The sequence below is a fragment of the Dendrobates tinctorius genome, unplaced genomic scaffold (assembly GCF_039654945.1).
Source record: "Dendrobates tinctorius isolate UK_male_01 unplaced genomic scaffold, ASM3965494v1 ptg000015l, whole genome shotgun sequence".
NCBI lineage: Eukaryota > Metazoa > Chordata > Amphibia > Anura > Dendrobatidae > Dendrobates > Dendrobates tinctorius.
The window spans coordinates 8,441,846-8,457,225 of record NW_027361683.1 but is presented as its reverse complement, the minus strand read 5'-3'; the positions used below and the strand labels follow the sequence as shown (position 1 = coordinate 8,457,225).

At 47.9% G+C, this 15,380-nt stretch overlaps 1 pseudogene; it reads left to right on the top strand.

Annotated features, from left to right (window-relative positions):
- Window positions 1–828: 828 nt before the first annotated feature.
- On the top strand, window positions 829–2,171 carry LOC141074562 (uncharacterized; annotated as a pseudogene).
- Window positions 2,172–15,380: the final 13,209 nt, after the last annotated feature.

Here is a 15,380-nt window from a genome sequence, read left to right as displayed (position 1 = left end):
AGAAAGCTTTAGTACGAGACCTCTCAAAAGAGTATCCACTACCCCTCAGGTAGTGGGAAGTAAAGTCCATTGATGATAAAACATTTTTAATCTTCCCCCTGCTGGAAGCTTGGCATCATTGCTGTTTGTGTCTTCCTTTATAGGTGCTGTCCTTATTAAATAGAAATCTCTTAGTTTGACCTTTTTATTTTCCCCAGGCTCATACACCCCTATCATGGTCTTCTATCTGGCTTCTTCCTCTGGTTGCTAAACCCCAAAAAGGACTTTCTCTCTCTATGAAGGGGAGGGTGGAAAATTCCTTTTCTTTCTGGCGCTTTCTCTAAGATCTCATTTAGGGACCATGGCAAATAAATAGACCCTCTGACAGGTTCATTTTTGACTGGCAGTCTGACCATTTTTTAAGCCAGAGTGCTCTATCTGCTGAGTTTGAAAACCACAAACCTAACACTATCCACAGATGCGTCAGCTAGGAAGTCTGTTGCTTTTTGAATAGTGAGTAATGCTCTTAAAAGTTGTTCTCTAAGGCTAGTTTCACATTAGCGGTTGAATCTGCAGCGTATCTTCAGCAACCTAAAACGCACGCAATATCACATGCAAACGCGTACAAACGCTGCGTTTTTCCGACGCAGTTGCTTACGCATGCTGACAAAAAAACGCAATGTTTGAATGCGTTTGCGTTTTTTGTGCGCATGGTGGAAGATTTAACAGGAGAAAAAACTAGATAAACACCACCAATGGGACAACAGTGGGCGTGTCTTATGTGATATCTTTATAAAGACCCTGGGACAGCTGAAATCTTCAGATTTAGCTCCTGTATCCTGTGTCACAATGGATCTTCGCATGGATAGCTTTTATTTCAACCTGGATTTAAGTATCAAGCTATTTCTTGCCTATGCGTTTGCTTGTGAGCAACAAAGGAATAGAGAAAGATGGAGAAGACAGCGTCGGCGTTATTGGAGACACCCCATTATGGAAGTCCGGGAGAGCAGTGGAGCCTACCACACCTTATACAGCGAGCTCAATGCCAACCCGGAGAAATTTCTGGAATATACCAGGATGTATCAAGACACCTTCCGGAATTTGCTTGGTCGTGTCCAAGGAGCCATCTGGAGACAGGACACCCAGCTCCGTAGAACAATTCCTGCAGAGGAACGTCTCCTGGTCACAGTAAGGTACGTAATAATTCTAAACAAACGCCTGTCATAATTATTATTGTTCTGCCTTGTATTAATTATTTTCAACTTTATCTGTTTAGCTTCTTAATTTTTTTCTTTCTCTGTTTGGCAGATTCCTGGCTACCGGAGAGACACTTTCATCGCTCCATTTTCAGTACCGGCTAGGAATTTCCACCCTCTCTGGAATTGTTGCGGACACCTGCCGGGCTTTGTGGAACATTCTCCAGGATGAATTTATGCCCCTACCCACCAAAGAAATGTGGATGGAAATTTCAGACAAATTCTGGTGAGTGTGTAATTTCCCCAACTGTTTGGGATCAGTGGATGGAAAGCACATACGGATTACCAAACCCGCCAGAACCGGATCGGAGTACTTTAACTACAAAAAATATTTTTCTGTAGTGCTCATGGCCATAGCAGATGCGGACTGTCACTTTCTCGCCATGGATATTGGAGATTTTGGCCGTGGCAATGACTCCCAGACTTTTAAAAACTCTGATATGGGCAGACGCTTGTATGGCAAAAATTTTAATTTACCCCTACCACGACCTCTCCAACACTCAAGGCCCACCGATGCCATTTGTTATAGTTGGGGAGGAGGCCTTTCAGATGTGTGAAAACCTACTGAAGCCATATTCCAATCGGGACTTGAACCACAGTAAAAGGATTTTTAACTACAGACTGACCAGGGCCAGCAAGAACGGTTAAGTGTTCCTTTGGGATTTTTGTCTCCAAATGGTGCATTCTTGGGACAGCCATTAATCTAAAAATGGAGATAGTTGATGAGGTGGTCAAAGCCTGTGTGGTTCTCCACAATTACATAATGGCTAAGGAGCGACCCAACATTGAACTGGATGAACCAGTTGCAAACCCATTGCCAGATTACCAGCATCACCCTCTTCAGTCAACAGTTGAAGTTGCCAACATGAGGGACCAATTTGCTGCCTACTTTGTTTGACATTGGGCTATCTGGCATGGCAAGATGATATGTTATAAAATGTTTGTTGGGTTTGCGCATCTAACAGTTATGTTTAAAATGTTCCTAATGTTTGTTGTTAATAAATATCATTTTTTTTATACCTGTACCGAGTCTCCTATGTTTTTCCTCTCAAAACCTCTTATTATGTGAGTGGTATGGTAGTTGACGTCATTACTAGAGTTGAGCGACTTTTGGTTTTTTAGGGTCGCGTTTCGTTTCGTGAAACCCGACTTTTCCAAAAGTCGGGTCGAGCAAGATCGTCCGATTATAGGGAAAAGTCGGGGTCGTCCCAAAACACGAAACCCAATGTAAGTCAATGGGGAATAAAAGTCGGCAGTGAGAGGAGGACAGGAAACACACCTACAGTGCCCATTTGAATGCCAAAAGCATCAATTCTTCTTACTTAAGCTTGTCAACCTTAATTAACTTCATAATACAAGTTACGCACTGAAAAATGGGGGTTATTTGGCTAAAGTTGTGGCGGGGGAGGGCTGGCTGCAGGTTTTCATGTGCCCTGGGCGAAAGAGCGCCCCTTTAACACATACCACAACTCATCATGCTCCGATACGGCAGATAAATAGCGGTATAGTACAATGAAAAATACCTCACTTTTTACATCTCATGACGAGGCCCATCTATTTCTCCATACAGAATCATTGGTCCCATATAATGTTTGAAACAGTATATGATGAGCTCCACATAATGCTACAGTATATGTTGGTCCCCATGGATGAAGCTCCACTGTCTTATGGGCCCAAATAATGCTCCAAACATAATGGGCCCCATTTCTAATGCTCTAGTGTATAATGGGCCCTGTAAATGCTGCTCCAGTGTCTGATGTCCACCTTTGGAATGTTCCAGTGTATGGTGGGCCCCATCTATCATTCTCCAGAGTATAGTGCTCCCCAAAAATTGCTGTCCCAACATTGAAAACAATCAAATAAGTCTCCTCGCTAGGGAATCCCTGTACTTGTCTGGACAGGTGCTGTAGCTTGCTTAACAGCTCGCCAGCCGTTCTCACGCCCAGTATGGATTGCACGTGATTGCACAAAGGTTAGAAAGGGTACCGTATCCCTGGATAACTTGTATGGATAGCGTACACATTCAAAATATATGTCTCAGGAGGCAGGCTCAGACGGTGTCAGGCCCAGTATGGATTGCACGTGATTGCACAAAGGTTAGAAAGGGTACCGTATCCCTGGATAACATGTATGGATAGCGTACACATTCAAAATATATGTCTCAGGAGGCAGGCTCAGACGGTGTCAGGCACAGTATGGATTGCACGTGATTGCACAAAGGTTAGAAAGGGTACCGTATCCCCGGATAACATGTATGGATAGCGTACACATTCAAAATATATGTCTCAGGAGGCAGGCTCAGACGGTGTTAGGCCCAGTATGGATTGCACGTGATTGCACAAAGGTTAGAAAGGGTATCGTATCCCCGGATAACATGTATGGATAGCGTACACATTCAAAATATATGTCTCAGGAGGCAGGCTCAGACGGTGTTAGGCCCAGTATGGATTGCACGTGATTGCACAAAGGTTAGAAAGGGTACCGTATCCCCGGATAACATGTATGGATAGCGTACACATTCAAAATATATGTCTCAGGAGGCAGGCTCAGACGGTGTTAGGCCCAGTATGGATTGCACGTGATTGCACAAAGGTTAGAAAGGGTACCGTATTCCCGGATAACATGTATGGATAGCGTACACATTCAAAATATATGTCTCAGGAGGCAGGCTCAGACGGTGTTAGGCCCAGTATGGATTGCACGTGATTGCACAAAGGTTAGAAAGGGTACCGTATCCCCGGATAACATGTATGGATAGCGTACACATTCAAAATATATGTCTCAGGAGGCAGGCTCAGACGGTGTCAGGCACAGTATGGATTTGACGGCCCAGATTACACAGCGGAGGAGCAGGGAGAGGTAAAGATTGCAAATGCTGGGGCCCTGCCCAAGCAAGGGGGGCCCACTCGTGGGCGTCGGTACTGGCACTGGGCCCCTCATAGTACAGCGGTGTGTCTGACGGGGGGGGTGTGCACCACCACCGTCAGACACTTGATTGCACTATGAGGGACCCTGTGCCAGTGCCCGCGCCCAAGAGTCGGCCTACCCACCTGTCCAGGGCAACGGCACTCGCACGGTGTCGTGCGCTAGGTGGTGACCCTGGCCATGGGGGGGGAGGCAGCACAGTTAGGGAGTTTTAGAAAGTGGCATATGTTGATGTTGGACATTCAGCTGATGCAAAAGGCGAAATAGGTGAAGTACCAGGAAGAGGTGGACCAAAGCAAGCCATTTTTCTGTCACCCTATGTGTCATCAGGGGAAGGTGGGACAAAATCCTTGGAAACCCATGCGTGGTTCATTTTAATGAAGGTTAGATCATCCACATTTTGGGTTGACAGACGGATCCTTTTTTCTGTCAGGATTGATCCAGCTGCACTGAAGACTCTTTCCGATAGCACACTTGCAGCTGGGCAAGCGAGCTCCTGTAAGGCATATTGTGCCAATTCAGGCCAGGTGTCCAGTTTAGCGGCCCAATAGTCAAAGGGGAATGACCTGTGTGGGAGAACATCGATATGGGAGGAAAAGTAGTTTGTAACCATAGTTGACAACTGCTGTCTCCTGTCACTTTCCATCGATGCAGTATTACCAGTTGTGTGAGCGGTATTTGAAAAATCAGTCCACAACATTGTCATGAAACCCCTGTCTCCAACGCCACTTCTGCTGTGTGCACCACGAACACCTCTGCCAAGCTGCTCCCGGCCCGTACGGCTCGTGTGAGAACCATCACCGCTGCTGTGTGCTGGGAATGCCTCAAGCAACCGATTTACCAGAGTTGCTTGTTTATTAGCCAATATTAGGTCAAGGTTCTCCTGTGGCATGATGTTTTGTAATTTGCCTTTATAGCGTGGATCCAGGATGCTGGCCAACCAGTAGTCGTCATCGTTCATCATTTTGGCAATGCGGGGGTCCCTTTTTAGGATCCGCAAGGCATAATCTGACATGTGGGCCAATGTTCCCGGTGTCAATGATGCACTGCGAGTGCTGGGTGGAGGAGCACTTTCTGGCAAATCCACATCCCTCCAGTCACGCACAAACCCTGTACCAGACCTTGCCACGCCAACATTTTCACTTGCCCCACGAGATGCATCCTCCTCCCCTAAGTAATCATCCCCATCATCCTCCTCCTCCTCCTCTTCTTCCTCCACCTCGTCCAGGAGAGGTCCCTGAGCAGACAATGGCTGAATGTCATCAAGGATTCCCTCCTCCTCTTCCTCCTCATCAACATTGGCTGCAGACGCCTGCTCCTTAAGGTGCGTCAAAGTTTGCATGAGCAGACGCATAAGTGGGATGCTCATGCTTAGGATGGCGTCGTCTGCGCTTACCAGCCGTGTGCATTCCTCAAAACACTGAAGGACTTTACAAAGGTCTTTCAGCTTCGACCACTGCACGCCTGTCAACTCCATGTCTGCTCTCAAAGTGCCTGGCCGTGTATCCTCCCACAAATGCATTATGGCCTGCCTCTGCTCGCACAGCCGCTCCACCATGTGCAGGGTGGAGTTCCACCTTGTTGCAATGTCGATAATGAGGCGGTGGTTGGGAAGGTGGAGCAATCGCTGCAGCTTCTGCATACGAACGGAGTGTACAGGTGACCGGCGGATGTGCGCGCACAGTCTTCGCACCTTCTGGAGCAGGGCTGTTAACTCCGGATAATTTTTGAGGAAGCACTGCACCACCAGGTTCAAGGTGTGAGCCAAGCAAGGTATGTGGCTGAGTTTTGAAAGGGCTATGGCTGCCACAAAATTACGCCCGTTATCACTAACTACCTTGCCTGCCTCAAGATGTACACTGCCCAGCCATGACTCAGTTTGTCGCTTCAAGTACTCGGCCAGCACCTCGGTGGTGTGTCTGTCGCCCAAACACATCATCTGCAACACAGCCTGCTGACGCTTTCCACTAGCTGCTCGATAGGGGGACACATCGTGTGCAACAGTGGCAGCTGCAGATGGAGTGCTCGTACGACTGCGCTCTGTGGACGAGCTTTCGCTTCTGGAGGAGGAGGAGGAGGAGGAGGGTCGAACGCCTACAGCCAACTGTTTCCTATACCGTGGGCTAGGCAGCACTGTCCCACCACCGCTGTCCCCTGTGGACCCTGCATCCACCACATTAACCCAGTGCGCAGTGATGGACACGTAACGGCCCTGGCCATGCCGACTGGACCATGCATCAGTTGTGAGGTGCACCTTTCCGCTCACTGACTGCTTGAGTGCATGGACAATGCGGTCTTTCACATGATGGTGGAGGGCTGGGATGGCTTTGCGAGAGAAGAAGTGGCGACTGGGTAGGTCATAGCGTGGTACTGCATAGGCCATGAGTTCGCGGAAAGCTGTGCTTTCCACCAACCGAAAGGGCATCATCTCAAACGAGATTAGTTTGGCAATGTGGGCGTTCAAACCCAGTGTACACGGATGAGAGACTGAGTACTTTCTTGACCTACTCATAGTGTCTGGGAGGGTGAGCTGGACTTGAGAGCTGCATATGGTGGAAGTAGCGGTGGACAGGGCGGACTGAGAGAGGGTTGATGATGGTGATGGAGTTGGTGTTCTTTCTGATGGCCTAGAATCAGTCTTTCGTTGATATAACAGTGGGATTCCCTGACTGCTGTGGCCTTGCAACGACACCTCAACATTTGCTGCTGTGCTAACCGGTGGGCTTACAGTGGGGGAAACAATGTAGCGTTGCTGACTACCTTCGTTGTGATCAGTTGCACATGTGGCACTTGAGGTTTGGTGTTGTGTCCACGCTTGCAAGTGCATGCTGGTTAAATGTCTAAGCATGCAACTGGTATTCAAATTTTTCAGATTTTTCCCTCGGCTAAAGGTCTTTGCGCACTTCTTACAGATAACCTTGGCCTGATCATGAGGATTTTGTTCAAAAAAACTGCCACACTGCACTCTTCCTACTTTGGCAGACATTTTGCGGCCTAGCACGCTGTGATCTTTTGACCCTCTGGACAAGCTGTCCAGCAACTCTTTTGATGTTTGGAACCTGTCTTTGGAGTGCTCCGGGCCTGCCAGATAACAGCTGTTGCGATGTCGATGTCTGCTGTGGATGCTCCTCATCTGAGCTATTGGAAGCAGCACCCTCTTCCCCCAATGGATGCCAATCTGGGTCAACAACTGGGTCATCCATCACCTCCTCTTCTATGTCATGTGCACCTTTCTCTGTGTCACCGTGTATGGTGGTATAGTGTGCGGGAAGGGGCACCTGAGTCTCATCAGGGTCAAAATCTGGCTCTGTACACTGCGAGGACAATGTAGTGCTCTGAGTGAATGTACCAGCAGAATCAGCCATCAGCGGCTGTGCATCAGTGCACTCCATGTCAGATTCATCTTGGCCTGGGTAATTCACCATTTGACTTGATAATCCAGGCATGGTATGTGAAAACAGCTCCATGGAGTAATCAGTAGCATGGCCTGCGTCATCCTTCAATCTTGGTTGGGGTGAAGGACACAAGGAAAGGTGTGGTTCATGAACATGAGCCTCCAATGACGACTCAGTGCTTTTACTTTTTACAACTGAAGAAGAGGAGGCGATAGAGCTGGAGGCTGAGTCAGCAATGTAAGACAAAACTTTTTCCTGATGCTCTGGCTTTAAAAGCGGTTTGCCAACTCCTAGAAAACTAAGCGTTCGAGGCCTTATGTAGACAGACGATGACGCAGGGTCAGCACCTCCTGCATTCGGTCCTATTTTGCTCTTGCCACTACCATCAGATCCACCACCAACACCATCATTAACAGCTGCCAACCCCCGCCCAATTCCACGGCCTCTTCCACCAGCCTTCCTCATTTTTGGTAGAAATGTAGACAAAATCCAACAAACTATATAGTAATGTAAAACAAGGTACAAGGTGTCTATAGGACAGGGGAGATTTAGAATTTCTGCACACACTTGTGGACAGTGGACACTTTTGGATTGTGTGAGGCCCACTGATATCTGAGCGCTATGTGACACGCTCGATGGCACAGCTGCCTGTGACCAAAGTGACGAGAGGATAATGGAGATTTTGAATCTCTGCGCACACTTTTGGACACTGGACACTTGTGGATTGTGTGAGGCCCACTGATATCTGAGCGCTATGTGACAGGCTCGATGGCACAGCTGCCTGTGACCAAAGTGACGAGAGGATAATGGAGATTTTGAATCTCTGCGCACACTTTTGGACACTGGACACTTGTGGATTGTGTGAGGCCCACTGATATCTGAGCGCTATGTGACAGGCTCGATGGCACAGCTGCCTGTGACCAAAGTGACGAGAGGATAATGGAGATTTTGAATCTCTGCGCACACTTTTGGACACTGGACACTTGTGGATTGTGTGAGGCCCACTGATATCTGAGCGCTATGTGACAGGCTCGATGGCACAGCTGCCTGTGACCAAAGTGACGAGAGGATAATGGAGATTTTGAATCTCTGCGCACACTTTTGGACACTGGACACTTGTGGATTGTGTGAGGCCCACTGATATCTGAGCGCTATGTGACACGCTCGATGGCACAGCTGCCTGTGACCAAAGTGACGAGAGGATAATGGAGATTTTGAATCTCTGCGCACACTTTTGGACACTGGACACTTGTGGATTGTGTGAGGCCCACTGATATCTGAGCGCTATGTGACAGGCTCGATGGCACAGCTGCCTGTGACCAAAGTGACGAGAGGATAATGGAGATTTTGAATCTCTGCGCACACTTTTGGACACTGGACACTTGTGGATTGTGTGAGGCCCACTGATATCTGAGCGCTATGTGACACGCTCGATGGCACAGCTGCCTGTGACCAAAGTGACGAGAGGATAATGGAGATTTTGAATCTCTGCGCACACTTTTGGACACTGGACACTTGTGGATTGTGTGAGGCCCACTGATATCTGAGCGCTATGTGACACGCTCGATGGCACAGCTGCCTGTGACCAAAGTGACGAGAGGATAATGGAGATTTTGAATCTCTGTGCACACTTTTGGACACTGGACACTTGTGGATTATGTGAGGCCCACTGATATCTGAGCGCTATGTGACACGCTCGATGGCACAGCTGTGACAAAAGTGACTAGAGGATAAGGGAGATTGGATTGCTTTTAAAAAAGCAGTTTGCGGTGGAGTGGGTAAACAGCAATGCCAGCGTGTCAGGAAGCCTTAAAAGGCAGCCCAACAACCAACACCACTGATACACCACTATATAGCCTCCCCTTGCACTGCACACACAGTGACTTGTGTGTTGTGCAGGCCAAATCGCTAGCAGCAGAAGCAGTTTTTTTATCTTCTTCCCTGCCTAACTCTCTCCCTACAGAATCAGCAGCAACCTCTCCCTATACTAAGATCGGCAGAAGTAAGATGGCGGTCGGCGTGCACGCCCTTTTATACCCCCTGTGACGCCCACCAAAGCAAGCCAATCACTTGCATGCCCTTCTGAAAGATGGTGGTGACCCGTGCCTAGGTCATCACGTTGCCCACAGTGTCCGTGGATCCTGATTGGCTGAAAAAGAGCGCAAAACAAACTTTTGAAACGCGACTTTGGCGCGTAAGTCGCCGACCTCGTGGCCGACCTCATCCTAGGGTCGGGTTTCGTTTCATGAAACCCGACTTTGCCAAAAGTCGGCGACTTTTGAATTTTTTCGACCCGTTTCGCTCAACTCTAGTCATTACATCCTGCGTCTCTTCTGCAGTATCTATTGGATGCAGACTGAAGAGACGATGGAGGTATAATACAAGGCATATCTATACTCACCAGGCCATGTGTCAGAAATAGTGACTTCATGATGTACAAAAACCCAGCATCATGAATTTACTATTTCTGACATCTGTCCAGGTGAGTATAGATATGCATTGTATGACCTGCATCATCTCTTCAGTCTGCATCAAATAGATTACGTAAAATGAAGAGATGCTGGAGGTAATACAAAGCATATCTATAATCACCTGGCCAGCTGTCAGAAATAGTGAGTTCAGGATGCACAAAACCCAGCATCCTGAACTTTTTCTGAAAAATAGCCTGGTGAGTATACATATGCCTTGCATTACGTCCATTGTCTCTTCAGTTTACGTAATCTATTTAAAACAGAATGAAGAGATGATGGAGGTAATAGAATGCATATGTATATTCACCTGAACAGGTGTCCGAAATAGTGAGTTCATGATGTACAAAAACTCAGCATCATGAATTAACTATTTCTGACACCTGTTCAGGTGAGTATAGCTATGCTTTGTATGACCTCCATCTTCTCTTCAGTCTGTTTTCAATAGATAACGTAGACTGAAGAGACAATTTATATATTCACCAGCCCATGTGTCAGAAATAGTGAGTTCATGATGCTTAAAAACCCAGCATCATGAATTCACTATTTCTGACACCTGTTCAGGTGAGTATAGAGATGCGTGGTATGACCTCCATTGTTTATTCATCGTGTTTTAAAAAGATTACGTAGAATGAAGAGACAATGGAGGTAATACAAGGCAGATCTATATTCACCAGGCCAGGTCACAGAAATGGGTAATTAGGGATGCTGTGTTTTGTGCATCCTGAATTCACTATTTCTGACAACTGGCCACGTGACTATAGATATGCCTTGTACTACCTCCATTGTCTCTTCAGTCTGTGTCACATACATTAAGCAGACTGAAGAGATGATGGAGAAAATACAAGTCATATTAGTTTTTGACAACTCATAGCTCCACAGACACAAGAAGCAAAGCTTCAGTTTTCAAGCTGTGTCATTCCTGGAACTATGTGGTGTCAAATACTAAAGTGTGTGGCGCAGTGTTTTTACGGCGCACGGTGTGTGTTGCCGGCGGCAAAATACATAAATAACCAAATAGTGTTGGGGGTAAAAAAAACAATACATTTATTTACAAAAATAAAAAATTAACTGCGGCGGCTGGGGGTAGAGTGACGTAACCGGGGGGTGTTTAGTTGGGATGCCTGGCAGGGTAAAGATGACGCAGGGGTTGCAGGAGAAGGGGCAATCAAACTAGTGGGGTCAGGGAGGTCATGGATTGTACTGGAGGCATGGGACAGGAGAGACACACTGGAAGGGAGGGAGAGACAAACCTAACATCACAGACACATTGGGAGGGGAGGGGGGAGTGAGTGCGAGAGTTCTTGTTTTTTTTTGCCTTTTTTTGTGATCTGCGTGGTTTTCTGGGGAGCCTGGGTGTGTCCTGTTCCTGCGGCCTGGTCCTGGTGGACGGCCTGGCAGGGTCCGGGTGCTGCATGCTGGTGGTGGTGATGACCAAGCAGTGTCCGGGTGCTGCTGCTGCTGCTGCTGCTGCATGCTTTTGGTGGTGAAGGATGTCCTGCCAGGGTCCAGGTGCTGCTGCATGCTAGCGGTGGTGGAGGATGTCCTGCCAGGGTCTGGGTACAGTTGCTGCATGCTAGTGGTGGTAGAGGATGTCCAAGCAGGAGCAGCACTTGACATGGTGGTAGCGGTGGGCTGTCCAACAGCACTCGGCATGGTGGTGGCGCTTTAGTGGTGTCCGGCAGGGCTTTGAATGGTGGTGGCCGTGCTGTGGTATGCAGCAGAGCTCGGCATCGAGGTCAAGTGTGTCTGTGATGGCACAGGTGGAAATGCCACCTCTGACTGCTGAAAATAGCGACTCTGCTGCATAGCCTGCACGTTAGCAGCATTGCAGGCCTGCATGACATTCAGCTGGAGATAAGGAGTAAGGTGTTCCGACATGCCCTGTGCAATTTGATTGAAAAAGTGATGTGCATTTGGGACGCCCTCACACCCAGGGCTGTGGGGTACTCAGTACCGGGCCCGATGAACCTCAATGGGAGATGTCACGGTAGCTGGGACCCGGCCCATGGCCCTGGGCGCCCATTGTAAATGTTCAGTGTGAATGAATAAGTTGTGACGCCACCTGTGGTGTTCAGCAATGAAGATGTTAAGCCGACGCTGCAGACAGATCCTCTGGGACCGATGGTGTGGTGCAGCAATGATGTTATAGCCCTCCACAGGCAGGGCTGTAGTCCCAGGGCAGAGTAGGTGAAATGACACTTAGATGGTGTAGTGCCAGGTGCAGGGAATGTAGCAGTGCCGGGCGCAGGTTGACGCAGGAATAAGTGGAGGACACCAGGGAATGTAGTTCCAAAGCTTTACTCACAATCTGTTGTGGCACAAAAGCCCGCATCCGTGCCGTGTCCTCCGGGTCAGGAGCTCAGCCAACTTCCAGGCAAGATGAAGTACTCCTTTCCAACACTCTGCCAACATATGTGCCTTTTATGAACGTCTCCCTTTTGCGCCTTTTAGTGAAGTACTCTCAGTACTGAGTTACACTGGAGTTCCTCCTGTCAGATGTTCCTATGAACGCTACTTGTACGGCAGACAGCTGTAGCCTGCTTCGGGGACTCCTTGCTACCAAGTCCCGGCTCACTATCGTTGCTGTTGTGCCCCCAAGTCTTGTGTGGGAATAAAGTGGTGACAACTTCTATTCCTCCGGTGTCTGCTGCAGGACCATTAGTATCCATACAACCTCAGGGACCAGACCCCAGCCTTGCGCTGTGAACTTGAGAAGGGTTCTACTCCAACCCTAATCCTTAGTCCTCCTCTCCTTACGTTCCGTGCTAATCCTTCTTTCTGATGGACAGAGTTAGGCTTTCCTTCAATGTCTCTTTCCTGTGCCAGCGGACCCAGGTCACTGAGGTCGACTGCAGCACTTCCTTCATCCATCCCACTAAGGGGATCTTCTTTCACAGACTCTCCTCGTCAGAGTCCTGTGACTTACTGTCTGAATCCTATCCTCTTCCCGCTCTTTTAGTGCAAACTAAACTCCACCTGCCTCCCAGCATGCCTCGTGTTCCAAGCAGGGAGCCACCATAGGGTGCTTTGCTACACTACTATGTTGTGTGGGATGCAGGTGTTGGAGTGTGGTCAGGTGTCTCCACCTTACCTGAATGGTGGGGCACCACACCTCAGGAGGAGGTGCAGTACCTCTGTGGTGACTGAACCCTCAGGGGCGCCACACTGGCCTCTGGAGGTCGGCTTTCACTTGGTCAAGGCTTCGGTTGACATCCTGGATAAGTGTCTTCATAAGGTTGAAGCCATTATCCAGTCTGTCTCCCATCGCCTTGAGTCCATCGTGAAAGATCGAGCTCAAGTGCTAAAACTTGGGCATTAGTGTCCTGTCTGAGGCCTTCTGCCACTGGCGGGGATACGCTGAAAAAGAAATGGCAGAGGCCTGGGACAGGGGAACACCTGATTGACCTCATTCCTGGTCTCCAGTCTGTGTTGCCGGCTCACTTGCTGCTTAGATGGTGGATAGCTGGGACGGGTCCATGACTATTCGATGAAGGACTGCTCCAGAACCAGGCTCAAGGGTGCTGCTCCAGGTGCTGTGAAAAGAAAACAAAAACATTAGTACCAAACATTTACATTATTAAAAGCGCCAACTCCTGTGGAATAGAAAATACAGATCAGGCAATACAACACAATCCAATAGTCCACAAAAATACTTACGTTCTCTGGGCAAGGACCCGTCTCAAAAATGACAGCAGGCAGTGGTACTTATATTTTCTGATCCTTGTTCCAGAACCACTGGGAACCCGATTCTCCTGACAAAGGTCTTTGTTGAAGAGATCCTTCATCGAACGTGTACAGAGAATACTTACCAATCTATAGAGGTGAGTACTCGCTTCACTTTCGTGTCCGCCATGTTCAGGGACAGGGTGCTCCTCTGAAGATGAAGAAGACATTCTGATGAATGCTGCAAGAAAAAAAGAGACAGAAATTATTAGTACATATAAAGAGAGATAAAAGAAAATACAGAAATTGGCTTTTATACTCACATTGTCCAAAGTGGAGATTCTTCACAGGTCAGAGCTTATTCTTTGCTTGTTTGCAGTCTGCAGGGTTGTGAACTGCCAATGCACACTCCCTCTTTTTATCTAGATTTGTGTGGGGGGGTGGCTAATTAGTGTTTAGTAGAGTTGAGCGACTTTTGGTTTTTTAGGGTCGCGTTTCGTTTCGTGAAACCCGACTTTTCCAAAAGTCGGGTCGAGCAAGATCGTCCGATTATAGGGAAAAGTCGGGGTCGTCCCGAAACACGAAACCCAATGTAAGTCAATGGGGAATAAAAGTCGGCAGTGAGAGGAGGACAGGAAACACACCTACAGTGCCCATTTGAATGCCAAAAGCATCAATTCTTCTTACTTAAGCTTGTCAACCTTAATTAACTTCATAATACAAGTTACGCACTGAAAAATGGGGGTTATTTGGCTAAAGTTGTGGGGGGGGAGGGCTGGCTGCAGGTTTTCATGTGCCCTGGGCGAAAGAGCGCCCCTTTAACACATACCACAACTCATCATGCTCCGATACGGCAGAGAAATAGCGGTATAGTACAATGAAAAATACTTCACTTTTTACATCTCATGACGAGGCCCATCTATTTCTCCATACAAAATCATTGGTCCCATATAATGTTTGAAACAGTATATGATGAGCTCCACATAATGCTACAGTATATGTTGGTCCCCATGGATGAAGCTCCACTGTCTTATGGGCCCAAATAATGCTCCAAACATAATGGGCCCCATTTCTAATGCTCTAGTGTATAATGGGCCCTGTAAATGCTGCTCCAGTGTCTGATGTCCACCTTTGGAATGTTCCAGTGTATGGTGGGCCCCATCTATCATTCTCCAGAGTATAGTGCTCCCCAAAAATTGCTGTCCCAACATAGAAAACAATCAAATAAGTCTCCTCGCTAGGGAATCCCTGTACTTGTCTGGACAGGTGCTGTAGCTTGCTTAACAGCTCGCCAGTCGTTCTCACGCCCAGTATGGATTGCACGTGATTGCACAAAGGTTAGAAAGGGTACCGTATCCCTGGATAACATGTATGGATAGCGTACACATTCAAAATATATGTCTATACAGCATGAGGCAGGCTCAGACGGTGTTAGGCCCAGTATGGATTGCACGTCATTGCACAAAGGTTAGAAGGGGTACCGTATCCCCGGATAACATGTATGGATAGCGTACACATTCAAAATATATGTCTATACAGCATGAGGCAGGCTCAGACGGTGTTAGGCCCAGTATGGATTGCACGTCATTGCACAAAGGTTAGAAAGGGTACCGTATCCCCGGATAACATGTATGGATAGCGTACACATTCAAAATATATGTCTATACAGCATGAGGCAGGCTCAGACGGTG